General features: G+C 44.1%; 13 non-coding genes and 2 pseudogenes across 13 annotated transcripts; all 15 read left to right on the top strand.

Annotated features, from left to right (window-relative positions):
* Positions 1 to 1,934: 1,934 nt before the first annotated feature.
* Positions 1,935 to 2,109, top strand: LOC141219654 (U2 spliceosomal RNA; annotated as a pseudogene).
* Positions 2,110 to 8,241: 6,132 nt separating this feature from the next.
* LOC141219673 (U2 spliceosomal RNA) lies at positions 8,242 to 8,446 on the top strand (annotated as a pseudogene).
* Positions 8,447 to 9,561: 1,115 nt separating this feature from the next.
* LOC141219917 (U2 spliceosomal RNA) lies at positions 9,562 to 9,752 on the top strand. The gene has a single exon (XR_012288292.1). It is a non-coding gene; the product is annotated as a U2 spliceosomal RNA (small nuclear RNA).
* Positions 9,753 to 10,864: 1,112 nt separating this feature from the next.
* On the top strand, positions 10,865 to 11,055 carry LOC141220235 (U2 spliceosomal RNA). The gene has a single exon (XR_012288604.1). It is a non-coding gene; the product is annotated as a U2 spliceosomal RNA (small nuclear RNA).
* A 1,115-nt stretch (positions 11,056 to 12,170) lies between these two features.
* LOC141219905 (U2 spliceosomal RNA) lies at positions 12,171 to 12,361 on the top strand. Its single transcript, XR_012288281.1, has one exon. It is a non-coding gene; the product is annotated as a U2 spliceosomal RNA (small nuclear RNA).
* Positions 12,362 to 13,479: 1,118 nt separating this feature from the next.
* On the top strand, positions 13,480 to 13,670 carry LOC141219894 (U2 spliceosomal RNA). The gene has a single exon (XR_012288270.1). It is a non-coding gene; the product is annotated as a U2 spliceosomal RNA (small nuclear RNA).
* A 1,109-nt stretch (positions 13,671 to 14,779) lies between these two features.
* On the top strand, positions 14,780 to 14,970 carry LOC141219883 (U2 spliceosomal RNA). Its single transcript, XR_012288259.1, has one exon. It is a non-coding gene; the product is annotated as a U2 spliceosomal RNA (small nuclear RNA).
* Positions 14,971 to 16,088: 1,118 nt separating this feature from the next.
* LOC141219872 (U2 spliceosomal RNA) lies at positions 16,089 to 16,279 on the top strand. Its single transcript, XR_012288248.1, has one exon. It is a non-coding gene; the product is annotated as a U2 spliceosomal RNA (small nuclear RNA).
* A 1,115-nt stretch (positions 16,280 to 17,394) lies between these two features.
* On the top strand, positions 17,395 to 17,585 carry LOC141219859 (U2 spliceosomal RNA). The gene has a single exon (XR_012288236.1). It is a non-coding gene; the product is annotated as a U2 spliceosomal RNA (small nuclear RNA).
* Positions 17,586 to 18,703: 1,118 nt separating this feature from the next.
* Positions 18,704 to 18,894, top strand: LOC141219848 (U2 spliceosomal RNA). Its single transcript, XR_012288225.1, has one exon. It is a non-coding gene; the product is annotated as a U2 spliceosomal RNA (small nuclear RNA).
* Positions 18,895 to 20,003: 1,109 nt separating this feature from the next.
* Positions 20,004 to 20,194, top strand: LOC141219836 (U2 spliceosomal RNA). Its single transcript, XR_012288214.1, has one exon. It is a non-coding gene; the product is annotated as a U2 spliceosomal RNA (small nuclear RNA).
* Positions 20,195 to 21,309: 1,115 nt separating this feature from the next.
* Positions 21,310 to 21,500, top strand: LOC141220254 (U2 spliceosomal RNA). Its single transcript, XR_012288623.1, has one exon. It is a non-coding gene; the product is annotated as a U2 spliceosomal RNA (small nuclear RNA).
* Positions 21,501 to 22,612: 1,112 nt separating this feature from the next.
* Positions 22,613 to 22,803, top strand: LOC141219825 (U2 spliceosomal RNA). The gene has a single exon (XR_012288203.1). It is a non-coding gene; the product is annotated as a U2 spliceosomal RNA (small nuclear RNA).
* A 1,115-nt stretch (positions 22,804 to 23,918) lies between these two features.
* Positions 23,919 to 24,109, top strand: LOC141219814 (U2 spliceosomal RNA). The gene has a single exon (XR_012288192.1). It is a non-coding gene; the product is annotated as a U2 spliceosomal RNA (small nuclear RNA).
* Positions 24,110 to 25,218: 1,109 nt separating this feature from the next.
* On the top strand, positions 25,219 to 25,409 carry LOC141220172 (U2 spliceosomal RNA). Its single transcript, XR_012288543.1, has one exon. It is a non-coding gene; the product is annotated as a U2 spliceosomal RNA (small nuclear RNA).
* Positions 25,410 to 26,230: the final 821 nt, after the last annotated feature.

The following is a 26,230-nucleotide window of genomic DNA, read 5'->3' as shown; positions in this document are numbered from 1 at the left end:
TCATAATAGGCTCTGAGCCTTTATATACCTGTGCACAGCAGCAGCCACCTTCAGTCTGCTGCTGGACAGCCAGCAGCAGCAGCAGCAGGAGAGGTATGTAATCAGGAGCCCTCCTGCTAAGGGTAGACAGCTGCTCGTTCCACCCCACCCCCCGCCTTAATTGGTTCTCCTCCCTTCCAACGGTGTTGAGGCGGGTGGGAACAGCAGGGGGTGAAGGTGCTGTGTTTAAAGAGGTGGAGTTATGCAGATCTAAAACGCGTGGATTGCAGCAGCAGCAAGCCGAAAAGTGCAGGCATGTAAGGGATCTAGAGGTTGACAACATGTCTTCTTAACGGGAGTCCAGGAGCTCATCTCCACAAATGGACATTTCAGGATCCTTGGGTGGCTCCGTAGTTTGAAACCAATTCTGGTTATCGCTTCTCGGCCTTTTGGCTAAGATCAGGTGTAGTGATCTACCAGTTGCTGCATCTGGTCTGACCTGAGGTGTCTGGGGTACCCGTCCTGTTGGCCTTGGGGGATTGTCCTTGTAACAGATGACTTCACCCCCTTGTTGCTGTGGGCAGGCGGATTAGTCCCCAGACAACGAGGAGTGATCAATACCTTGCAATTCCTTTGTGTTTTGTGGAGGTGACCTTCTGACGTGGAGAAGATGGATCCAGAGATGGGGATGTCGGCTTCAGGAGGCAGTCCACAGGGAGGAATCCCGAAAGCAGAGAGGATTCGTGACGCTCTGCGTTTCTTCGTCACAGAAGAACACAGGAGAGAAAAAGGACTTGGATGGCTGGTGAGAGTACTTTTGGGGCCCCTGGGAGTGGAGAGGAGTAATGTCCTCGCCATTCTGGACTACCCCAAGAAAGGAATATATGATGTATGTTTTGAAACTAAAAGTCCATGCGAGAATGTGGAAAGAACATGGTTTTCTTTGAGCAAAGCAGTGGAATATGAGGGGGTGATTATGACTCCCCATTTTCCTAGGAAGATTAAGACTGTGATTGTGCGGATGGCGTCACCTAAAGTAGAAGTGGAAGATATTAGAACCAGGCTTTTGTTGCAATGTGCAGCTGCAGAGATTCAAGGGAAGATAAATAATGAGTATGGATTTTGGTCCGGAAAATGGAAGTTCTTAGTAACTTTCAAGGAAAATGAAGCAGGCTCATTATGTCTTTTGGATATGAGCATCAGAATTGGAGGTGTCTGGGGTACAGTCTTTTATGATGGTGTTGAAAGACTCTGTAGGAAGTGTTCTGACAAAGGTCATCATGCTGCAGACTGTAAGAAAATAATTTGCAGAGAATGTAAAGGTGAAGGACATTTGGCCAAAGACTGTACGGAAGAGAAATCATGTAATTTATGCTGGGATACAGATCATAGTTTTAAAGATTGTCCAGGAAGATATAAAAGGGAAGAAAAGAAGGGAAAAGGTAAAAAGAAGGAAAAGAGTACAAGTGAAAAGAAGGAGTCTGGTGCTGAGGCACCCAAGACCACTAAAGAAGAATGGCCTGAAGTGATCAAGAAAGTGAGGAAGTCCTTAGAGCCAGGTAAATTGAAGTTGATGAGATTCAGCATTGAGAAAAATTTTAAGTCTTACCCGAAGAGATTTTGCGAAATGTACAAGATTCCGATGGATATTGCAACACAAGTATTAGAGTTATATGGGGAAAGTGGAAAGCTCCATGAAGATTGGTGGGACATCCTTTTCTACTCAGCTAGTAAAGCTGGGTTTAAGATAGGATAGAGAATTTAATTGTTTTCTTTTGTTATTGTGTTAAAAGATTGAGTTTTTCTTGTGGAAAAGATTTGTTATGTTTGTGTTATATTTATTTATAAATTTTCTTAAAGAAAAATATGTTGAATACGAGTGATGAAGGCGTAGGCGACATTTTTGTTGTCCATGTAAATATGGAAATTTAAATTTATGTCGCGTCTTCTGACGCATTCAATTTAAAAAAAAAAAAATCTGTTCTTATCAGTTTAATATCTGATACGTCCCCTATCTGGGGACCATATATTAAATGGATTTTTAGAACAGGGAGATGGAAAAAGAGCTTGCTCTGTCCACTCCACGCATTGACCTGGTATTGCAGTATCTCCAGGACCGGTGCACCCCTTCTTTAATGCAGTTTCTAAAATCAGAAAGAATTGAATTCAATGTTTTTTGTTCATTTTGCTTGTTTGTCGGATTTTGGGATGGACTCTTTGGCTTTGCTTTTCTTCTCCTCATTGGATTTTTCATGTTCAAAGTTGCAGAAGCCAGATTACAAGCTCATTTTGGTTCAACTTCAGCAACTGTGCATTGCATTGCCATGTAATGTGATGCAATGCTATCTTTCTAGCTCTCCCTTTTTACTTCCTTTTGGATAAACAGACATATTAGGCAAGCATTTTTTAGCTTTCACCTAAATAACTACAGGTGGTGAGATAAGCTGCACAATATAATTGACCTTTCAGTATATTGTTGCACACACACCATCTATTTAGCAAATGCCCTTGTTATCAACAGCAGCCTTTTAAACTCACCTGAGCTAACAGGTATGTGCGCTGGTTACTCTGCTGCGCTTAAAATTTCTTTTTTGGTTTGCTACAATGCCTTTTCTGAAACGTTGTCTCCTTCTGCTGGAACACTGACTTCTTTCATTTAATGCCTGCAGACTATAAAAGAGAACCCAACCCAAAAAGTTTGGTTGATTAGTCTGTGGCATTCTGTTAAACTGTTGCTTATGGCGGTCTCTGTGAGCTTCTCAGCGACATTCAGCCAGCCAGGTATCCTGCCTGCAGTAGATGGAATGTGGCAATGGAACGCTGGCTGCGCGTGTCATAATAGGCTCTGAGCCTTTATATACCTGTGCACAGCAGCAGCCACCTTCAGTCTGCTGCTGGACAGCCAGCAGCAGCAGCAGCAGGAGAGGTATGTAATCAGGAGCCCTCCTGCTAAGGGTAGACAGCTGCTCGTTCCACCCCACCCCCCGCCTTAATTGGTTCTCCTCCCTTCCAACGGTGTTGAGGCGGGTGGGAACAGCAGGGGGTGAAGGTGCTGTGTTTAAAGAGGTGGAGTTATGCAGATCTAAAACGCGTGGATTGCAGCAGCAGCAAGCCGAAAAGTGCAGGCATGTAAGGGATCTAGAGGTTGACAACATGTCTTCTTAACGGGAGTCCAGGAGCTCATCTCCACAAATGGACTTTTCAGGATCCTTGGGTGGCTCCGTAGTTTGAAACCAATTCTGGTTATCGCTTCTCGGCCTTTTGGCTAAGACCATTTGGTTGCAGCCTGATAGGTGCGAGTTCTCTGGAGGAATCCAGGCCTTTTTGCGAAAGGATTTGGCGATTTTCTGTGGTATTATACCGACAGGTTTTGAAGATGAACTTCGTGAAGAATACTATCCGAATTGGAGTGGATCCATCAGTTTCCGAGAGGAATAATGTGTCCTTCATCGTGGAGAAACTTTTGGAAGGAAAAGCTGGAGCAAAACGAGGCGACTTCTACAGCGTCAACGAGTTTCCTAAATCAGGTACATATGACGTGACTTTTGTAGAAGAAAATACCTGCCTTGATGTGTTTGAGTGGCTTCGGAGTCACACTGATGATCCTTTCTTGGAAGGGGTGTGGTTTGAACCCTTGTTTGGACTTCAAGAAAAGATTGTGTGGGTAACAGTTTATAACCCTTTTACTGAGCCAGCATTGCTTGAAGGCTTCCTTGCACGGTACTGTGATTATGTGCGTAAAGGGGAAAAGCAGTTTAATTCTTTAGGTATTTTCAACTGCAAATACAAGTTTCGGGTGAAACTGAAGAAGGATCCTGGAAGTGTGGGAGGCTTTAGACATCCTCCTGCGAATTTTTCTGTGGCGGGACATAGGGGCTTCCTTTACTATGTAGGGCAGCCTATGTATTGCAGGAAATGTTACTGCTTTGGACATGTGCAGGATGCATGTAAGAAAGGGCAATGTTGCCGTAACTGCAAAGAGGAGGGGCATGTGGCAAGTGCGTGCCCGAAGCCCAAGGCTTGTGACATGTGTGGAAGTGGTGAGCACATGTTTAAAGATTGCCCGCAGGGTGTGCCCAGGAAAACTGATAAGGAGAGGAAAAAGGAGGAGGAGGAGAGGAGGGTTTTGCAGCAGATAGAAAGAGAAACTGCTAGAATGGAGAGAGAGCAGAGGAGGCGGAGTGAAAGGTCTGCCCCTGAAACTGTGAGTCTGAGGCCTGCTTACCAGAAGGAGAAAAAGGCACCTAAAATGGAGAAGGAGCTTGTGAAAGAATTGAGGAGAATGGAGGGGCAGATGAATGCAGCGGGAGAAGGAAGGTGTCCGGATACGTTGGACTTTCAGGATGTTGTAGATGCTGCAGATTGTATGGAAACTGGGGAAGGGTCATCACACCCTTCAGATCCTGAGAATATTGAGGAGTACTTCTCCGATGAGGGTGGGGGGAGTAGAAAGTGTCACAGGGAGGGTGGTGGGGCAAATGATGAAGAAGATATCAAGGCACCGCAGCGAAAAGTGGGTGCCAAGAAAGCAAGGTGGGGTGATGGTGATGCTGCTAGCGGCTCGGAAACGAGTTGCTCGGTTCAGATGGTGGAAGAAGATAGTGGGGGTGCTGGTTAAGGTTGCCTTGCAATATGCGTGATAATGCCTATTATAAGCTTTGACTTAAGTCAAAGGCTTTTTCTTGTGAGTGGAGTTTTTGTAGTGTTTTTGTAACTTTTCTGTTTTCGTTTTTTTTAGGAGGTTTAAAAAAGGAAAAAATGGGTTTTACTATAATTTCACAAAATGTGAGAGTGTTTAAAAATAAGGCCAGGAGGGCTGCAATTTTTGATTTTTTGGCTATGAAGAATGCATCGATTTTTTGTTTGCAAGAGTGTGGAGTGGTGGATGGGGTGAGAGGAGATGAATGGTCTCATGGAGCATCTGTGTGGTCGGGGAGTGCATGTAATAAAAATGATGGTGTGGGGATTTTAGTTAAAGGGAGGGAGGTGGTTTTGAGTGATTATGTGGTGATTGATGTGGGGAGGTGCATTTTAGCAAATTTTGAGTATAAAAATGTTAAATTTTGTGTTATTAATGTTTATGCGCCGGTGGAGAAAAATGACCGGAAAAAGTTATTTGAAAAAATTAAACTTTTTGTTCCGGGAAGAATGCCTGTGGTGATTGTGGGTGATATGAATTGTGATGTGGGGAGAGTGAATGTGGATGTGTCTGGGAAAACTTTGTTAGAGTTGGTTAGTGATTTTGATTTGCATGATATGCAAAGTGTATGTAAAGTGAGGCCTTTGTTAAATACCTTCTTTTCCGAAAGTGGAAGAATACAATCTAGATTGGATTACTGTTTTATTTCAAAAAATATGATTCCTGTTGACTATAAGCAGGAGAATGTTTTGTTTTCAGATCATGTGTGCATGTCGTGTGAGTTGGATGTGAATGTGAATGGGGTGTTTGGGAAAGGTTTGTGGAAGTTGAATGTTAAGTTATTGGAGTATGAGGAAGTAAGAAAGGAATATGCAAGACGGTATGAGGAGTGGTGTGAGTGTAAAAATGGTTTTGGGAATGTTTGTGGGTGGTGGGATTGGGTTAAAAAACAGACAAAAATTTTTTTCAAAAATTTGGGTTATAAGATGGCAGCAGTCAAGAGGAGACATTTTGTGAGTTTAAATGCACGTTTAAGTTTCTTGTATAAATTGAGGGAGGGAGGGATGGAGGTGGAGGAGGATATTTTACAAGTGAAAAAGGAGGTTCATGAGTTCTTGTTGGAAAAAGGGAGGAGTATTGTCTTTAGAGCAAAAGTTGATAATTTGGAGTATGATGAAAAATGTTCACGTTTTTTTTCAAGAAGGTTTTTGGGAAAAAGCAAAATATGTGTGTGTTGAATGGAGCAGATGGAAGCGAGGTGAGTGGAGAGGATATGTGTGAGGAAGTGGCAAAGTTTTATGAGGATTTGTATGCTGTAAAGTGGAGGGATGAGTGTTTGGAGAATGATGTTTTGAGTACGTTAGAGAGTAAATTGAATGAGGCGGAAAGAGAGAGGCTGATGGATGCTGTGACAAGTGATGAAGTATGGAAGGTTATGTGTAGTATGGCTTTGAATAAGACGCCGGGGGAGGATGGTCTTCCAGTAGAATTTTACCGCATGATGTGGGATGTGATTGGGAGTGATTTTGTGGATTTTTGTAAGTATATGTGGGAAAATATGGAGGTGGCAGGTAGTATGCGTGCAGGTATGGTTGTATTGATTCCGAAAAAGGGTGATTTGAAGAGTCTGAAAAACTGGAGGCCAATAACATTATTGAACTGTGATTATAAGATCTACGCAAAATTAATGGCAAATAGGATGCGTGATGTGATAGAGAGTGTGATTGGGGATGAGCAGTGTTGTGCAGTACCTGGGAGACGGATTCACGAGTGTGTGTGTATATTGAGAGATTGTCTATGGGATTGTATGAGCCGGAAGAAGAGTGTGTTTTTGTTGAGCCTGGATTTTGAAAAGGCATATGATAGGTTGTCGCATGGTTTTTTGTTTAGAGTGTTGCTGAGAATGGGTTTTCCTGCTGATTTTGTTGGGAGAGTGAGAAGTCTATATACAGATATTTATAGTTGTGTTTTAATGAACGGTTATGTCGGTAGGAGAGTGAATGTGCATTCGGGCGTGAGGCAGGGGTGTCCGTTATCCCCTGTGGCTTTTATTTGTGCAATTGAACCTTTGTTGTGTATGTTGAGGAAGGATAAAGTGGTTCGAGGTGTGCAAGTGCCGGGAGGTGGAGGAAGAGAGTGGAAGGTGAGTGGTTATATGGATGACGTGTGTGTATTATGTGATTCTGAATGTTCGGTGAGGCGGGTGAAGTTGTTAGTGTCTATCTTTTGTGGTGCGTCTGCATTTAAAGTGAATTGGGAAAAGAGTGAGTGTAAGGTTTTTGGAAGTGGTATTTTGAGTAGAGATGTAGGTGTGAACGTAGTGAGTGGGCCCATTAAGGTTTTGGGAGTGAAGTTTTCAGAAAGATTGGATGGGAAAGAAAGTTGGGATGACGCGAAAGAGAAGGTTGAAAAGAAGTTATGTTTTTGGAAGTTGAGAAGCCTTACTTTCTTTGGAAAAATCTTAGTCATTAAAAGCGTGGTGTTGCCTATTTTTTTATATGTTGCAGTTGTGTTTCCACCAGGTTATATGGTTTTGAGAGGATTGAATAGGATTTTGTTTGTTTTTTTGTGGAATTCTAAAATGGAGAGGGCGCGGAGGGAAGTGTTGGTGAAGCGTATGGAGAAAGGTGGTTTGGGTTTTCCAAATTTAGAAGTTTTTTTGGGTGTGAATATTGTGGTGTTTGTGCTGAAAGTGATTATGGGCGATGGAAAGTTTTCATGTATGTGTGGATATTTATTTGGGGCTTATTCTTTTCGTTTGAAGTGGAGAGAGAGGGATTTGCGGTGTCCGGTTGCTTTTGAGGTGCCCGTGTGGTATGTGTGGGTTTATAAGTTTTTGGTGAAGTATGAGTTGTGTGATGTGGATGTGAGGTTGTTGGGAAATAAGAAGGCTGTGTACAGGATGATTGAGTGTAGAGAAATGGAGAGTGGAATAAATTTGGTGAGAGGGTGTGATGTGCAAAAAGTATGGAAGAAGGTGCGGATGGGTGGTATGACAAATAAGCAGAGTGAGGTTGTGTGGCAGTCTTTGCATGGAGTGTTGCCAGTAAGAGAGTTTCAGAGGAATAGAGGTTTAGTGAGGAGTGAAACGTGTCCAAGAAATGGCTGTGGTGGAAGGGAAAGTGTGTTGCATGTTTTTTGGAATTGCCAGTATGCTAGAGATGTGATTGGGAGAATGGGGCCTTTGTGTAAAGAATTGTGTGGTGTGAATTTGTTGTCCTTTGAGTTGTTTATGTTTGGTTTGGGAATATGTGATGGGACGAAGGAAAGAGTCTTGTGGTTGATGCTTGCGTGTATAAAGGAAGTGTTATGGGATGTGAGGAATGTGTATGTGTTTAAAAGGAAGGAAATTGCTGTAAAGGATAGTGTGAAGGTGATTATGGGGAAGATGTATGTGTGTTTCCTATGGGACAAAAAGAGGAGAGGGGAAGTGGATGCGGAGGGAATATGGAAAGTTAAAAAGTGGAGATATTTTGTAAATACTTCTTGATCTTGTTTTCTGTGTAAGGTTTAAAAAGAAGAAATAAAAATTTTCCGGTGATGATGGGAGCAGCATTTGTGTCGTTGAGATGATGCAGCTGTTTGGAAGGAAGTTCCTTTGGTCGTGACTATAGACCGTGGATTTCCCCATCTGAGGGAAAAAAAAGAAAAGAGAAAAAAAAAAGAAAAGAAAAATCTGTTCTTATCAGTTTAATATCTGATACGTCCCCTATCTGGGGACCATATATTAAATGGATTTTTAGAACAGGGAGATGGAAAAAGAGCTTGCTCTGTCCACTCCACGCATTGACCTGGTATTGCAGTATCTCCAGGACCGGTGCACCCCTTCTTTAATGCAGTTTCTAAAATCAGAAAGAATTGAATTCAATGTTTTTTGTTCATTTTGCTTGTTTGTCGGATTTTGGGATGGACTCTTTGGCTTTGCTTTTCTTCTCCTCATTGGATTTTTCATGTTCAAAGTTGCAGAAGCCAGATTACAAGCTCATTTTGGTTCAACTTCAGCAACTGTGCATTGCATTGCCATGTAATGTGATGCAATGCTATCTTTCTAGCTCTCCCTTTTTACTTCCTTTTGGATAAACAGACATATTAGGCAAGCATTTTGGAGCTTTCACCTAAATAACTACAGGTGGTGAGATAAGCTGCACAATATAATTGACCTTTCAGTATATTGTTGCACACACACCATCTATTTAGCAAATGCCCTTGTTATCAACAGCAGCCTTTTAAACTCACCTGAGCTAACAGGTATGTGCGCTGGTTACTCTGCTGCGCTTAAAATTTCTTTTTTGGTTTGCTACAATGCCTTTTCTGAAACGTTGTCTCCTTCTGCTGGAACACTGACTTCTTTCATTTAATGCCTGCAGACTATAAAAGAGAACCCAACCCAAAAAGTTTGGTTGATTAGTCTGTGGCATTCTGTTAAACTGTTGCTTATGGCGGTCTCTGTGAGCTTCTCAGCGACATTCAGCCAGCCAGGTATCCTGCCTGCAGTAGATGGAATGTGGCAATGGAACGCTGGCTGCGCGTGTCATAATAGGCTCTGAGCCTTTATATACCTGTGCACAGCAGCAGCCACCTTCAGTCTGCTGCTGGACAGCCAGCAGCAGCAGCAGCAGGAGAGGTATGTAATCAGGAGCCCTCCTGCTAAGGGTAGACAGCTGCTCGTTCCACCCCACCCCCCGCCTTAATTGGTTCTCCTCCCTTCCAACGGTGTTGAGGCGGGTGGGAACAGCAGGGGGTGAAGGTGCTGTGTTTAAAGAGGTGGAGTTATGCAGATCTAAAACGCGTGGATTGCAGCAGCAGCAAGCCGAAAAGTGCAGGCATGTAAGGGATCTAGAGGTTGACAACATGTCTTCTTAACGGGAGTCCAGGAGCTCATCTCCACAAATGGACTTTTCAGGATCCTTGGGTGGCTCCGTAGTTTGAAACCAATTCTGGTTATCGCTTCTCGGCCTTTTGGCTAAGATCAAGTGTAGTATCTGTTCTTATCAGTTTAATATCTGATACGTCCCCTATCTGGGGACCATATATTAAATGGATTTTTAGAACAGGGAGATGGAAAAAGAGCTTGCTCTGTCCACTCCACGCATTGACCTGGTATTGCAGTATCTCCAGGACCGGTGCACCCCTTCTTTAATGCAGTTTCTAAAATCAGAAAGAATTGAATTCAATGTTTTTTGTTCATTTTGCTTGTTTGTCGGATTTTGGGATGGACTCTTTGGCTTTGCTTTTCTTCTCCTCATTGGATTTTTCATGTTCAAAGTTGCAGAAGCCAGATTACAAGCTCATTTTGGTTCAACTTCAGCAACTGTGCATTGCATTGCCATGTAATGTGATGCAATGCTATCTTTCTAGCTCTCCCTTTTTACTTCCTTTTGGATAAACAGACATATTAGGCAAGCATTTTGGAGCTTTCACCTAAATAACTACAGGTGGTGAGATAAGCTGCACAATATAATTGACCTTTCAGTATATTGTTGCACACACACCATCTATTTAGCAAATGCCCTTGTTATCAACAGCAGCCTTTTAAACTCACCTGAGCTAACAGGTATGTGCGCTGGTTACTCTGCTGCGCTTAAAATTTCTTTTTTGGTTTGCTACAATGCCTTTTCTGAAACGTTGTCTCCTTCTGCTGGAACACTGACTTCTTTCATTTAATGCCTGCAGACTATAAAAGAGAACCCAACCCAAAAAGTTTGGTTGATTAGTCTGTGGCATTCTGTTAAACTGTTGCTTATGGCGGTCTCTGTGAGCTTCTCAGCGACATTCAGCCAGCCAGGTATCCTGCCTGCAGTAGATGGAATGTGGCAATGGAACGCTGGCTGCGCGTGTCATAATAGGCTCTGAGCCTTTATATACCTGTGCACAGCAGCAGCCACCTTCAGTCTGCTGCTGGACAGCCAGCAGCAGCAGCAGGAGAGGTATGTAATCAGGAGCCCTCCTGCTAAGGGTAGACAGCTGCTCGTTCCACCCCACCCCCCGCCTTAATTGGTTCTCCTCCCTTCCAACGGTGTTGAGGCGGGTGGGAACAGCAGGGGGTGAAGGTGCTGTGTTTAAAGAGGTGGAGTTATGCAGATCTAAAACGCGTGGATTGCAGCAGCAGCAAGCCGAAAAGTGCAGGCATGTAAGGGATCTAGAGGTTGACAACATGTCTTCTTAACGGGAGTCCAGGAGCTCATCTCCACAAATGGACTTTTCAGGATCCTTGGGTGGCTCCGTAGTTTGAAACCAATTCTGGTTATCGCTTCTCGGCCTTTTGGCTAAGATCAAGTGTAGTATCTGTTCTTATCAGTTTAATATCTGATACGTCCCCTATCTGGGGACCATATATTAAATGGATTTTTAGAACAGGGAGATGGAAAAAGAGCTTGCTCTGTCCACTCCACGCACTGACCTGGTATTGAAGTATCTCCAGGACCGGTGCACCCCTTCTTTAATGCAGTTTCTAAAATCAGAAAGAATTGAATTCAATGTTTTTTGTTCATTTTGCTTGTTTGTCGGATTTTGGGATGGACTCTTTGGCTTTGCTTTTCTTCTCCTCATTGGATTTTTCATGTTCAAAGTTGCAGAAGCCAGATTACAAGCTCATTTTGGTTCAACTTCAGCAACTGTGCATTGCATTGCCATGTAATGTGATGCAATGCTATCTTTCTAGCTCTCCCTTTTTACTTCCTTTTGGATAAACAGACATATTAGGCAAGCATTTTGGAGCTTTCACCTAAATAACTACAGGTGGTGAGATAAGCTGCACAATATAATTGACCTTTCAGTATATTGTTGCACACACACCATCTATTTAGCAAATGCCCTTGTTATCAACAGCAGCCTTTTAAACTCACCTGAGCTAACAGGTATGTGCGCTGGTTACTCTGCTGCGCTTAAAATTTCTTTTTTGGTTTGCTACAATGCCTTTTCTGAAACGTTGTCTCCTTCTGCTGGAACACTGACTTCTTTCATTTAATGCCTGCAGACTATAAAAGAGAACCCAACCCAAAAAGTTTGGTTGATTAGTCTGTGGCATTCTGTTAAACTGTTGCTTATGGCGGTCTCTGTGAGCTTCTCAGCGACATTCAGCCAGCCAGGTATCCTGCCTGCAGTAGATGGAATGTGGCAATGGAACGCTGGCTGCGCGTGTCATAATAGGCTCTGAGCCTTTATATACCTGTGCACAGCAGCAGCCACCTTCAGTCTGCTGCTGGACAGCCAGCAGCAGCAGCAGCAGGAGAGGTATGTAATCAGGAGCCCTCCTGCTAAGGGTAGACAGCTGCTCGTTCCACCCCACCCCCCGCCTTAATTGGTTCTCCTCCCTTCCAACGGTGTTGAGGCGGGTGGGAACAGCAGGGGGTGAAGGTGCTGTGTTTAAAGAGGTGGAGTTATGCAGATCTAAAACGCGTGGATTGCAGCAGCAGCAAGCCGAAAAGTGCAGGCATGTAAGGGATCTAGAGGTTGACAACATGTCTTCTTAACGGGAGTCCAGGAGCTCATCTCCACAAATGGACTTTTCAGGATCCTTGGGTGGCTCCGTAGTTTGAAACCAATTCTGGTTATCGCTTCTCGGCCTTTTGGCTAAGATCAAGTGTAGTATCTGTTCTTATCAGTTTAATATCTGATACGTCCCCTATCTGGGGACCATATATTAAATGGATTTTTAGAACAGGGAGATGGAAAAAGAGCTTGCTCTGTCCACTCCACGCATTGACCTGGTATTGCAGTATCTCCAGGACCGGTGCACCCCTTCTTTAATGCAGTTTCTAAAATCAGAAAGAATTGAATTCAATGTTTTTTGTTCATTTTGCTTGTTTGTCGGATTTTGGGATGGACTCTTTGGCTTTGCTTTTCTTCTCCTCATTGGATTTTTCATGTTCAAAGTTGCAGAAGCCAGATTACAAGCTCATTTTGGTTCAACTTCAGCAACTGTGCATTGCATTGCCATGTAATGTGATGCAATGCTATCTTTCTAGCTCTCCCTTTTTACTTCCTTTTGGATAAACAGACATATTAGGCAAGCATTTTGGAGCTTTCACCTAAATAACTACAGGTGGTGAGATAAGCTGCACAATATAATTGACCTTTCAGTATATTGTTGCACACACACCATCTATTTAGCAAATGCCCTTGTTATCAACAGCAGCCTTTTAAACTCACCTGAGCTAACAGGTATGTGCGCTGGTTACTCTGCTGCGCTTAAAATTTCTTTTTTGGTTTGCTACAATGCCTTTTCTGAAACGTTGTCTCCTTCTGCTGGAACACTGACTTCTTTCATTTAATGCCTGCAGACTATAAAAGAGAACCCAACCCAAAAAGTTTGGTTGATTAGTCTGTGGCATTCTGTTAAACTGTTGCTTATGGCGGTCTCTGTGAGCTTCTCAGCGACATTCAGCCAGCCAGGTATCCTGCCTGCAGTAGATGGAATGTGGCAATGGAACGCTGGCTGCGCGTGTCATAATAGGCTCTGAGCCTTTATATACCTGTGCACAGCAGCAGCCACCTTCAGTCTGCTGCTGGACAGCCAGCAGCAGCAGCAGCAGCAGGAGAGGTATGTAATCAGGAGCCCTCCTGCTAAGGGTAGACAGCTGCTCGTTCCACCCCACCCCCCGCCTTAATTGGTTCTCCTCCCTTCCAACGGTGTTGAGGCGGGTGGGAACAGCAGGGGATGAAGGTGCTGTGTTTAAAGAGGTGGAGTTATGCAGATCTAAAACGCGTGGATTGCAGCAGCAGCAAGCCGAAAAGTGCAGGCATGTAAGGGATCTAGAGGTTGACAACATGTCTTCTTAACGGGAGTCCAGGAGCTCATCTCCACAAATGGACTTTTCAGGATCCTTGGGTGGCTCCGTAGTTTGAAACCAATTCTGGTTATCGCTTCTCGGCCTTTTGGCTAAGATCAAGTGTAGTATCTGTTCTTATCAGTTTAATATCTGATACGTCCCCTATCTGGGGACCATATATTAAATGGATTTTTAGAACAGGGAGATGGAAAAAGAGCTTGCTCTGTCCACTCCACGCATTGACCTGGTATTGCAGTATCTCCAGGACCGGTGCACCCCTTCTTTAATGCAGTTTCTAAAATCAGAAAGAATTGAATTCAATGTTTTTTGTTCATTTTGCTTGTTTGTCGGATTTTGGGATGGACTCTTTGGCTTTGCTTTTCTTCTCCTCATTGGATTTTTCATGTTCAAAGTTGCAGAAGCCAGATTACAAGCTCATTTTGGTTCAACTTCAGCAACTGTGCATTGCATTGCCATGTAATGTGATGCAATGCTATCTTTCTAGCTCTCCCTTTTTACTTCCTTTTGGATAAACAGACATATTAGGCAAGCATTTTGGAGCTTTCACCTAAATAACTACAGGTGGTGAGATAAGCTGCACAATATAATTGACCTTTCAGTATATTGTTGCACACACACCATCTATTTAGCAAATGCCCTTGTTATCAACAGCAGCCTTTTAAACTCACCTGAGCTAACAGGTATGTGCGCTGGTTACTCTGCTGCGCTTAAAATTTCTTTTTTGGTTTGCTACAATGCCTTTTCTGAAACGTTGTCTCCTTCTGCTGGAACACTGACTTCTTTCATTTAATGCCTACAGACTATAAAAGAGAACCCAACCCAAAAAGTTTGGTTGATTAGTCTGTGGCATTCTGTTAAACTGTTGCTTATGGCGGTCTCTGTGAGCTTCTCAGCGACATTCAGCCAGCCAGGTATCCTGCCTGCAGTAGATGGAATGTGGCAATGGAACGCTGGCTGCGCGTGTCATAATAGGCTCTGAGCCTTTATATACCTGTGCACAGCAGCAGCCACCTTCAGTCTGCTGCTGGACAGCCAGCAGCAGCAGGAGAGGTATGTAATCAGGAGCCCTCCTGCTAAGGGTAGACAGCTGCTCGTTCCACCCCACCCCCCGCCTTAATTGGTTCTCCTCCCTTCCAACGGTGTTGAGGCGGGTGGGAACAGCAGGGGGTGAAGGTGCTGTGTTTAAAGAGGTGGAGTTATGCAGATCTAAAACGCGTGGATTGCAGCAGCAGCAAGCCGAAAAGTGCAGGCATGTAAGGGATCTAGAGGTTGACAACATGTCTTCTTAACGGGAGTCCAGGAGCTCATCTCCACAAATGGACTTTTCAGGATCCTTGGGTGGCTCCGTAGTTTGAAACCAATTCTGGTTATCGCTTCTCGGCCTTTTGGCTAAGATCAAGTGTAGTATCTGTTCTTATCAGTTTAATATCTGATACGTCCCCTATCTGGGGACCATATATTAAATGGATTTTTAGAACAGGGAGATGGAAAAAGAGCTTGCTCTGTCCACTCCACGCATTGACCTGGTATTGCAGTATCTCCAGGACCGGTGCACCCCTTCTTTAATGCAGTTTCTAAAATCAGAAAGAATTGAATTCAATGTTTTTTGTTCATTTTGCTTGTTTGTCGGATTTTGGGATGGACTCTTTGGCTTTGCTTTTCTTCTCCTCATTGGATTTTTCATGTTCAAAGTTGCAGAAGCCAGATTACAAGCTCATTTTGGTTCAACTTCAGCAACTGTGCATTGCATTGCCATGTAATGTGATGCAATGCTATCTTTCTAGCTCTCCCTTTTTACTTCCTTTTGGATAAACAGACATATTAGGCAAGCATTTTGGAGCTTTCACCTAAATAACTACAGGTGGTGAGATAAGCTGCACAATATAATTGACCTTTCAGTATATTGTTGCACACACACCATCTATTTAGCAAATGCCCTTGTTATCAACAGCAGCCTTTTAAACTCACCTGAGCTAACAGGTATGTGCGCTGGTTACTCTGCTGCGCTTAAAATTTCTTTTTTGGTTTGCTACAATGCCTTTTCTGAAACGTTGTCTCCTTCTGCTGGAACACTGACTTCTTTCATTTAATGCCTGCAGACTATAAAAGAGAACCCAACCCAAAAAGTTTGGTTGATTAGTCTGTGGCATTCTGTTAAACTGTTGCTTATGGCGGTCTCTGTGAGCTTCTCAGCGACATTCAGCCAGCCAGGTATCCTGCCTGCAGTAGATGGAATGTGGCAATGGAACGCTGGCTGCGCGTGTCATAATAGGCTCTGAGCCTTTATATACCTGTGCACAGCAGCAGCCACCTTCAGTCTGCTGCTGGACAGCCAGCAGCAGCAGCAGCAGCAGGAGAGGTATGTAATCAGGAGCCCTCCTGCTAAGGGTAGACAGCTGCTCGTTCCACCCCACCCCCCGCCTTAATTGGTTCTCCTCCCTTCCAACGGTGTTGAGGCGGGTGGGAACAGCAGGGGGTGAAGGTGCTGTGTTTAAAGAGGTGGAGTTATGCAGATCTAAAACGCGTGGATTGCAGCAGCAGCAAGCAGAAAAGTGCAGGCATGTAAGGGATCTAGAGGTTGACAACATGTCTTCTTAACGGGAGTCCAGGAGCTCATCTCCACAAATGGACTTTTCAGGATCCTTGGGTGGCTCCGTAGTTTGAAACCAATTCTGGTTATCGCTTCTCGGCCTTTTGGCTAAGATCAAGTGTAGTATCTGTTCTTATCAGTTTAATATCTGATACGTCCCCTATCTGGGGACCATATATTAAATGGATTTTTAGAACAGGGAGATGGAAAAAGAGCTTGCTCTGTCCACTCCACGCATTGACCTGGTATTGCAGTATCTCCAGGACCGGTGCACCCCTTCTTTAATGCAGTTTCTAAAATCAGAAAGAATTGAATTCAATGTTTTTTGTTCATTTTGCTTGTTTGTCGGATTTTGGGATGGACTCTTTGGCTTTGCTTTTCTTCTCCTCATTGGATTTTTCATGTTCAAAGTTGCAGAAGCCAGATTACAAGCTCATTTTGGTTCAACTTCAGCAACTGTGCATTGCATTGCCATGTAATGTGATGCAATGCTATCTTTCTAGCTCTCCCTTTTTACTTCCTTTTGGATAAACAGACATATTAGGCAAGCATTTTGGAGCTTTCACCTAAATAACTACAGGTGGTGAGATAAGCTGCACAATATAATTGACCTTTCAGTATATTGTTGCACACACACCATCTATTTAGCAAATGCCCTTGTTATCAACAGCAGCCTTTTAAACTCACCTGAGCTAACAGGTATGTGCGCTGGTTACTCTGCTGCGCTTAAAATTTCTTTTTTGGTTTGCTACAATGCCTTTTCTGAAACGTTGTCTCCTTCTGCTGGAACACTGACTTCTTTTATTTAATGCCTGCAGACTATAAAAGAGAACCCAACCCAAAAAGTTTGGTTGATTAGTCTGTGGCATTCTGTTAAACTGTTGCTTATGGCGGTCTCTGTGAGCTTCTCAGCGACATTCAGCCAGCCAGGTATCCTGCCTGCAGTAGATGGAATGTGGCAATGGAACGCTGGCTGCGCGTGTCATAATAGGCTCTGAGCCTTTATATACCTGTGCACAGCAGCAGCCACCTTCAGTCTGCTGCTGGACAGCCAGCAGCAGCAGCAGCAGGAGAGGTATGTAATCAGGAGCCCTCCTGCTAAGGGTAGACAGCTGCTCGTTCCACCCCACCCCCCGCCTTAATTGGTTCTCCTCCCTTCCAACGGTGTTGAGGCGGGTGGGAACAGCAGGGGGTGAAGGTGCTGTGTTTAAAGAGGTGGAGTTATGCAGATCTAAAACGCGTGGATTGCAGCAGCAGCAAGCCGAAAAGTGCAGGCATGTAAGGGATCTAGAGGTTGACAACATGTCTTCTTAACGGGAGTCCAGGAGCTCATCTCCACAAATGGACTTTTCAGGATCCTTGGGTGGCTCCGTAGTTTGAAACCAATTCTGGTTATCGCTTCTCGGCCTTTTGGCTAAGATCAAGTGTAGTATCTGTTCTTATCAGTTTAATATCTGATACGTCCCCTATCTGGGGACCATATATTAAATGGATTTTTAGAACAGGGAGATGGAAAAAGAGCTTGCTCTGTCCACTCCACGCATTGACCTGGTATTGCAGTATCTCCAGGACCGGTGCACCCCTTCTTTAATGCAGTTTCTAAAATCAGAAAGAATTGAATTCAATGTTTTTTGTTCATTTTGCTTGTTTGTCGGATTTTGGGATGGACTCTTTGGCTTTGCTTTTCTTCTCCTCATTGGATTTTTCATGTTCAAATTTGCAGAAGCCAGATTACAAGCTCATTTTGGTTCAACTTCAGCAACTGTGCATTGCATTGCCATGTAATGTGATGCAATGCTATCTTTCTAGCTCTCCCTTTTTACTTCCTTTTGGATAAACAGACATATTAGGCAAGCATTTTGGAGCTTTCACCTAAATAACTACAGGTGGTGAGATAAGCTGCACAATATAATTGACCTTTCAGTATATTGTTGCACACACACCATCTATTTAGCAAATGCCCTTGTTATCAACAGCAGCCTTTTAAACTCACCTGAGCTAACAGGTATGTGCGCTGGTTACTCTGCTGCGCTTAAAATTTCTTTTTTGGTTTGCTACAATGCCTTTTCTGAAACGTTGTCTCCTTCTGCTGGAACACTGACTTCTTTCATTTAATGCCTGCAGACTATAAAAGAGAACCCAACCCAAAAAGTTTGGTTGATTAGTCTGTGGCATTCTGTTAAACTGTTGCTTATGGCGGTCTCTGTGAGCTTCTCAGCGACATTCAGCCAGCCAGGTATCCTGCCTGCAGTAGATGGAATGTGGCAATGGAACGCTGGCTGCGCGTGTCATAATAGGCTCTGAGCCTTTATATACCTGTGCACAGCAGCAGCCACCTTCAGTCTGCTGCTGGACAGCCAGCAGCAGCAGCAGCAGCAGGAGAGGTATGTAATCAGGAGCCCTCCTGCTAAGGGTAGACAGCTGCTCGTTCCACCCCACCCCCCGCCTTAATTGGTTCTCCTCCCTTCCAACGGTGTTGAGGCGGGTGGGAACAGCAGGGGGTGAAGGTGCTGTGTTTAAAGAGGTGGAGTTATGCAGATCTAAAACGCGTGGATTGCAGCAGCAGCAAGCCGAAAAGTGCAGGCATGTAAGGGATCTAGAGGTTGACAACATGTCTTCTTAACGGGAGTCCAGGAGCTCATCTCCACAAATGGACTTTTCAGGATCCTTGGGTGGCTCCGTAGTTTGAAACCAATTCTGGTTATCGCTTCTCGGCCTTTTGGCTAAGATCAAGTGTAGTATCTGTTCTTATCAGTTTAATATCTGATACGTCCCCTATCTGGGGACCATATATTAAATGGATTTTTAGAACAGGGAGATGGAAAAAGAGCTTGCTCTGTCCACTCCACGCATTGACCTGGTATTGCAGTATCTCCAGGACCGGTGCACCCCTTCTTTAATGCAGTTTCTAAAATCAGAAAGAATTGAATTCAATGTTTTTTGTTCATTTTGCTTGTTTGTCGGATTTTGGGATGGACTCTTTGGCTTTGCTTTTCTTCTCCTCATTGGATTTTTCATGTTCAAAGTTGCAGAAGCCAGATTACAAGCTCATTTTGGTTCAACTTCAGCAACTGTGCATTGCATTGCCATGTAATGTGATGCAATGCTATCTTTCTAGCTCTCCCTTTTTACTTCCTTTTGGATAAACAGACATATTAGGCAAGCATTTTGGAGCTTTCACCTAAATAACTACAGGTGGTGAGATAAGCTGCACAATATAATTGACCTTTCAGTATATTGTTGCACACACACCATCTATTTAGCAAATGCCCTTGTTATCAACAGCAGCCTTTTAAACTCACCTGAGCTAACAGGTATGTGCGCTGGTTACTCTGCTGCGCTTAAAATTTCTTTTTTGGTTTGCTACAATGCCTTTTCTGAAACGTTGTCTCCTTCTGCTGGAACACTGACTTCTTTCATTTAATGCCTGCAGACTATAAAAGAGAACCCAACCCAAAAAGTTTGGTTGATTAGTCTGTGGCATTCTGTTAAACTGTTGCTTATGGCGGTCTCTGTGAGCTTCTCAGCGACATTCAGCCAGCCAGGTATCCTGCCTGCAGTAGATGGAATGTGGCAATGGAACGCTGGCTGCGCGTGTCATAATAGGCTCTGAGCCTTTATATACCTGTGCACAGCAGCAGCCACCTTCAGTCTGCTGCTGGACAGCCAGCAGCAGCAGGAGAGGTATGTAATCAGGAGCCCTCCTGCTAAGGGTAGACAGCTGCTCGTTCCACCCCACCCCCCGCCTTAATTGGTTCTCCTCCCTTCCAACGGTGTTGAGGCGGGTGGGAACAGCAGGGGGTGAAGGTGCTGTGTTTAAAGAGGTGGAGTTATGCAGATCTAAAACGCGTGGATTGCAGCAGCAGCAAGCCGAAAAGTGCAGGCATGTAAGGGATCTAGAGGTTGACAACATGTCTTCTTAACGGGAGTCCAGGATCTCATCTCCACAAATGGACTTTTCAGGATCCTTGGGTGGCTCCGTAGTTTGAAACCAATTCTGGTTATCGCTTCTCGGCCTTTTGGCTAAGATCAAGTGTAGTATCTGTTCTTATCAGTTTAATATCTGATACGTCCCCTATCTGGGGACCATATATTAAATGGATTTTTAGAACAGGGAGATGGAAAAAGAGCTTGCTCTGTCCACTCCACGCATTGACCTGGTATTGCAGTATCTCCAGGACCGGTGCACCCCTTCTTTAATGCAGTTTCTAAAATCAGAAAGAATTGAATTCAATGTTTTTTGTTCATTTTGCTTGTTTGTCGGATTTTGGGATGGACTCTTTGGCTTTGCTTTTCTTCTCCTCATTGGATTTTTCATGTTCAAAGTTGCAGAAGCCAGATTACAAGCTCATTTTGGTTCAACTTCAGCAACTGTGCATTGCATTGCCATGTAATGTGATGCAATGCTATCTTTCTAGCTCTCCCTTTTTACTTCCTTTTGGATAAACAGACATATTAGGCAAGCATTTTGGAGCTTTCACCTAAATAACTACAGGTGGTGAGATAAGCTGCACAATATAATTGACCTTTCAGTATATTGTTGCACACACACCATCTATTTAGCAAATGCCCTTGTTGTCAACAGCAGCCTTTTAAACTCACCTGAGCTAACAGGTATGTGCGCTGGTTACTCTGCTGCGCTTAAAATTTCTTTTTTGGTTTGCTACAATGCCTTTTCTGAAACGTTGTCTCCTTCTGCTGGAACACTGACTTCTTTCATTTAATGCCTGCAGACTATAAAAGAGAACCCAACCCAAAAAGTTTGGTTGATTAGTCTGTGGCATTCTGTTAAACTGTTGCTTATGGCGGTCTCTGTGAGCTTCTCAGCGACATTCAGCCAGCCAGGTATCCTGCCTGCAGTAGATGGAATGTGGCAATGGAACGCTGGCTGCGCGTGTCATAATAGGCTCTGAGCCTTTATATACCTGTGCACAGCAGCAGCCACCTTCAGTCTGCTGCTGGACAGCCAGCAGCAGCAGCAGCAGGAGAGGTATGTAATCAGGAGCCCTCCTGCTAAGGGTAGACAGCTGCTCGTTCCACCCCACCCCCCGCCTTAATTGGTTCTCCTCCCTTCCAACGGTGTTGAGGCGGGTGGGAACAGCAGGGGGTGAAGGTGCTGTGTTTAAAGAGGTGGAGTTATGCAGATCTAAAACGCGTGGATTGCTGCAGCAGCAAGCCGAAAAGTGCAGGCATGTAAGGGATCTAGAGGTTGACAACATGTCTTCTTAACGGGAGTCCAGGAGCTCATCTCCACAAATGGACTTTTCAGGATCCTTGGGTGGCTCCGTAGTTTGAAACCAATTCTGGTTATCGCTTCTCGGCCTTTTGGCTAAGATCAAGTGTAGTATCTGTTGTTATCAGTTTAATATCTGATACGTCCCCTATCTGGGGACCATATATTAAATGGATTTTTAGAACAGGGAGATGGAAAAAGAGCTTGCTCTGTCCACTCCACGCATTGACCTGGTATTGCAGTATCTCCAGGACCGGTGCACCCCTTCTTTAATGCAGTTTCTAAAATCAGAAAGAATTGAATTCAATGTTTTTTGTTCATTTTGCTTGTTTGTCGGATTTTGGGATGGACTCTTTGGCTTTGCTTTTCTTCTCCTCATTGGATTTTTCATGTTCAAAGTTGCAGAAGCCAGATTATAAGCTCATTTTGGTTCAACTTCAGCAACTGTGCATTGCATTGCCATGTAATGTGATGCAATGCTATCTTTCTAGCTCTCCCTTTTTACTTCCTTTTGGATAAACAGACATATTAGGCAAGCATTTTGGAGCTTTCACCTAAATAACTACAGGTGGTGAGATAAGCTGCACAATATAATTGACCTTTCAGTATATTGTTGCACACACACCATCTATTTAGCAAATGCCCTTGATATCAACAGCAGCCTTTTAAACTCACCTGAGCTAACAGGTATGTGCGCTGGTTACTCTGCTGCGCTTAAAATTTCTTTTTTGGTTTGCTACAATGCCTTTTCTGAAACGTTGTCTCCTTCTGCTGGAACACTGACTTCTTTCATTTAATGCCTGCAGACTATAAAAGAGAACCCAACCCAAAAAGTTTGGTTGATTAGTCTGTGGCATTCTGTTAAACTGTTGCTTATGGCGGTCTCTGTGAGCTTCTCAGCGACATTCAGCCAGCCAGGTATCCTGCCTGCAGTAGATGGAATGTGGCAATGGAACGCTGGCTGCGCGTGTCATAATAGGCTCTGAGCCTTTATATACCTGTGCACAGCAGCAGCCACCTTCAGTCTGCTGCTGGACAGCCAGCAGCAGCAGCAGGAGAGGTATGTAATCAGGAGCCCTCCTGCTAAGGGTAGACAGCTGCTCGTTCCACCCCACCCCCCGCCTTAATTGGTTCTCCTCCCTTCCAACGGTGTTGAGGCGGGTGGGAACAGCAGGGGGTGAAGGTGCTGTGTTTAAAGAGGTGGAGTTATGCAGATCTAAAACGCGTGGATTGCAGCAGCAGCAAGCCGAAAAGTGCAGGCATGTAAGGGATCTAGAGGTTGACAACATGTCTTCTTAACGGGAGTCCAGGAGCTCATCTCCACAAATGGACTTTTCAGGATCCTTGGGTGGCTCCGTAGTTTGAAACCCATTCTGGTTATCGCTTCTCGGCCTTTTGGCTAAGATCAAGTGTAGTATCTGTTCTTATCAGTTTAATATCTGATACGTCCCCTATCTGGGGACCATATATTAAATGGATTTTTAGAACAGGGAGATGGAAAAAGAGCTTGCTCTGTCCACTCCACGCATTGACCTGGTATTGCAGTATCTCCAGGACCGGTGCACCCCTTCTTTAATGCAGTTTCTAAAATCAGAAAGAATTGAATTCAATGTTTTTTGTTCATTTTGCTTGTTTGTCGGATTTTGGGATGGACTCTTTGGCTTTGCTTTTCTTCTCCTCATTGGATTTTTCATGTTCAAAGTTGCAGAAGCCAGATTACAAGCTCATTTTGGTTCAACTTCAGCAACTGTGCATTGCATTGCCATGTAATGTGATGCAATGCTATCTTTCTAGCTCTCCCTTTTTACTTCCTTTTGGATAAACAGACATATTAGGCAAGCATTTTGGAGCTTTCACCTAAATAACTACAGGTGGTGAGATAAGCTGCACAATATAATTGACCTTTCAGTATATTGTTGCACACACACCATCTATTTAGCAAATGCCCTTGTTATCAACAGCAGCCTTTTAAACTCACCTGAGCTAACAGGTATGTGCGCTGGTTACTCTGCTGCGCTTAAAATTTCTTTTTTGGTTTGCTACAATGCCTTTTCTGAAACGTTGTCTCCTTCTGCTGGAACACTGACTTCTTTCATTTAATGCCTGCAGACTATAAAAGAGAACCCAACCCAAAAAGTTTGGTTGATTAGTCTGTGGCATTCTGTTAAACTGTTGCTTATGGCGGTCTCTGTGAGCTTCTCAGCGACATTCAGCCAGCCAGGTATCCTGCCTGCAGTAGATGGAATGTGGCAATGGAACGCTGGCTGCGCGTGTCATAATAGGCTCTGAGCCTTTATATACCTGTGCACAGCAGCAGCCACCTTCAGTCTGCTGCTGGACAGCCAGCAGCAGCAGCAGCAGGAGAGGTATGTAATCAGGAGCCCTCCTGCTAAGGGTAGACAGCTGCTCGTTCCACCCCACCCCCCGCCTTAATTGGTTCTCCTCCCTTCCAACGGTGTTGAGGCGGGTGGGAACAGCAGGGGGTGAAGGTGCTGTGTTTAAAGAGGTGGAGTTATGCAGATCTAAAACGCGTGGATTGCAGCAGCAGCAAGCCGAAAAGTGCAGGCATGTAAGGGATCTAGAGGTTGACAACATGTCTTCTTAACGGGAGTCCAGGAGCTCATCTCCACAAATGGACTTTTCAGGATCCTTGGGTGGCTCCGTAGTTTGAAACCAATTCTGGTTATCGCTTCTCGGCCTTTTGGCTAAGATCAAGTGTAGTATCTGTTCTTATCAGTTTAATATCTGATACGTCCCCTATCTGGGGACCATATATTAAATGGATTTTTAGAACAGGGAGATGGAAAAAGAGCTTGCTCTGTCCACTCCACGCATTGACCTGGTATTGCAGTATCTCCAGGACCGGTGCACCCCTTCTTTAATGCAGTTTCTAAAATCAGAAAGAATTGAATTCAATGTTTTTTGTTCATTTTGCTTGTTTGTCGGATTTTGGGATGGACTCTTTGGCTTTGCTTTTCTTCTCCTCATTGGATTTTTCATGTTCAAAGTTGCAGAAGCCAGATTACAAGCTCATTTTGGTTCAACTTCAGCAACTGTGCATTGCATTGCCATGTAATGTGATGCAATGCTATCTTTCTAGCTCTCCCTTTTTACTTCCTTTTGGATAAACAGACATATTAGGCAAGCATTTTGGAGCTTTCACCTAAATAACTACAGGTGGTGAGATAAGCTGCACAATATAATTGACCTTTCAGTATATTGTTGCACACACACCATCTATTTAGCAAATGCCCTTGTTATCAACAGCAGCCTTTTAAACTCACCTGAGCTAACAGGTATGTGCGCTGGTTACTCTGCTGCGCTTAAAATTTCTTTTTTGGTTTGCTACAATGCCTTTTCTGAAACGTTGTCTCCTTCTGCTGGAACACTGACTTCTTTCATTTAATGCCTGCAGACTATAAAAGAGAACCCAACCCAAAAAGTTTGGTTGATTAGTCTGTGGCATTCTGTTAAACTGTTGCTTATGGCGGTCTCTGTGAGCTTCTCAGCGACATTCAGCCAGCCAGGTATCCTGCCTGCAGTAGATGGAATGTGGCAATGGAACGCTGGCTGCGCGTGTCATAATAGGCTCTGAGCCTTTATATACCTGTGCACAGCAGCAGCCACCTTCAGTCTGCTGCTGGACAGCCAGCAGCAGCAGGAGAGGTATGTAATCAGGAGCCCTCCTGCTAAGGGTAGACAGCTGCTCGTTCCACCCCACCCCCCGCCTTAATTGGTTCTCCTCCCTTCCAACGGTGTTGAGGCGGGTGGGAACAGCAGGGGGTGAAGGTGCTGTGTTTAAAGAGGTGGAGTTATGCAGATCTAAAACGCGTGGATTGCAGCAGCAGCAAGCCGAAAAGTGCAGGCATGTAAGGGATCTAGAGGTTGACAACATGTCTTCTTAACGGGAGTCCAGGAGCTCATCTCCACAAATGGACTTTTCAGGATCCTTGGGTGGCTCCGTAGTTTGAAACCAATTCTGGTTATCGCTTCTCGGCCTTTTGGCTAAGATCAAGTGTAGTATCTGTTCTTATCAGTTTAATATCTGATACGTCCCCTATCTGGGGACCATATATTAAATGGATTTTTAGAACAGGGAGATGGAAAAAGAGCTTGCTCTGTCCACTCCACGCATTGACCTGGTATTGCAGTATCTCCAGGACCGATGCACCCCTTCTTTAATGCAGTTTCTAAAATCAGAAAGAATTGAATTCAATGTTTTTTGTTCATTTTGCTTGTTTGTCGGATTTTGGGATGGACTCTTTGGCTTTGCTTTTCTTCTCCTCATTGGATTTTTCATGTTCAAAGTTGCAGAAGCCAGATTACAAGCTCATTTTGGTTCAACTTCAGCAACTGTGCATTGCATTGCCATGTAATGTGATGCAATGCTATCTTTCTAGCTCTCCCTTTTTACTTCCTTTTGGATAAACAGACATATTAGGCAAGCATTTTGGAGCTTTCACCTAAATAACTACAGGTGGTGAGATAAGCTGCACAATATAATTGACCTTTCAGTATATTGTTGCACACACACCATCTATTTAGCAAATGCCCTTGTTATCAACAGCAGCCTTTTAAACTCACCTGAGCTAACAGGTATGTGCGCTGGTTACTCTGCTGCGCTTAAAATTTCTTTTTTGGTTTGCTACAATGCCTTTTCTGAAACGTTGTCTCCTTCTGCTGGAACACTGACTTCTTTCATTTAATGCCTGCAGACTATAAAAGAGAACCCAACCCAAAAAGTTTGGTTGATTAGTCTGTGGCATTCTGTTAAACTGTTGCTTATGGCGGTCTCTGTGAGCTTCTCAGCGACATTCAGCCAGCCAGGTATCCTGCCTGCAGTAGATGGAATGTGGCAATGGAACGCTGGCTGCGCGTGTCATAATAGGCTCTGAGCCTTTATATACCTGTGCACAGCAGCAGCCACCTTCAGTCTGCTGCTGGACAGCCAGCAGCAGCAGCAGCAGGAGAGGTATGTAATCAGGAGCCCTCCTGCT

This window comes from Phyllobates terribilis, unplaced genomic scaffold, assembly GCF_046119375.1.
Source record: "Phyllobates terribilis strain yellow unplaced genomic scaffold, ASM4611937v1 Scaffold_277__1_contigs__length_2500907, whole genome shotgun sequence".
In the NCBI taxonomy this organism is placed as follows: Eukaryota; Metazoa; Chordata; class Amphibia; order Anura; family Dendrobatidae; genus Phyllobates; species Phyllobates terribilis.
Note: the sequence above shows the minus strand (reverse complement) of the source record. Positions and strands in the feature narration are given on the sequence as shown.